The sequence below is a fragment of the Priapulus caudatus genome, unplaced genomic scaffold (genome assembly GCF_000485595.1).
Source record: "Priapulus caudatus unplaced genomic scaffold, Priapulus_caudatus-5.0.1 Scaffold2, whole genome shotgun sequence".
Classification (NCBI taxonomy): domain Eukaryota; kingdom Metazoa; phylum Priapulida; class Priapulimorpha; order Priapulimorphida; family Priapulidae; genus Priapulus; species Priapulus caudatus.
Genome location: NW_014577063.1, coordinates 330,046 through 330,733, shown reverse-complemented (window position 1 = coordinate 330,733; position 688 = coordinate 330,046).

The window sequence follows — 688 nt, the reverse complement described above, 5'->3', positions numbered from 1 at the left end:
TGGTCGTACGCCTCCAGTACTCAATACTATTTCTAAAAACCTCTGCACTGTAATGCGCAGTGCTGCCCTCTACTAAATGCTATGGTCATCATTGTCGTCATTGATGTGAAAAAACGCGGAATGCAACCTTCACGTGTGCAATTCAGCACAATTTTCTTTTTCTTTTTCTTCTTCTACTTCTCCTTTTTTTTCATCTTCTACTTCATCCTCCCTCTCTCCTCCTTCCCGTCCTCCTTATTTGTCTTTTCCTTCATCGCCTTCTTCTTCGTATTATCATCATTCAATCGTTTATATTTTGATCAAGGAGTCCAGTAGAAGTACATATACTATTTCATACCAAATGATATGTAATATAAAAATGATAGTGACTGTTTTAGTGTTACAAAATAAACTTGAATATTATACTTGTAAAATATATGTGATCGTCGTAAATGTATATTCTTGACACCGCTCTCTCGGGGTGTCATAGCCCGACGAGCCTGTGCAACTGATTGTCTATACTAATTGATACAATGTATGCAACGTGATTGTAATACAAAGTGCCTGTATTGTGATTGTAATACAAAGTGCCTGTATTGTGATTGTAATACAAGGTCTTGTAATACAAAGTGATTAGCAAGACCGTTTCTTGGAGCTAGTGGTGTCAATGATCTCTAATAGTAGTGTCACTATTATATATACTATATAT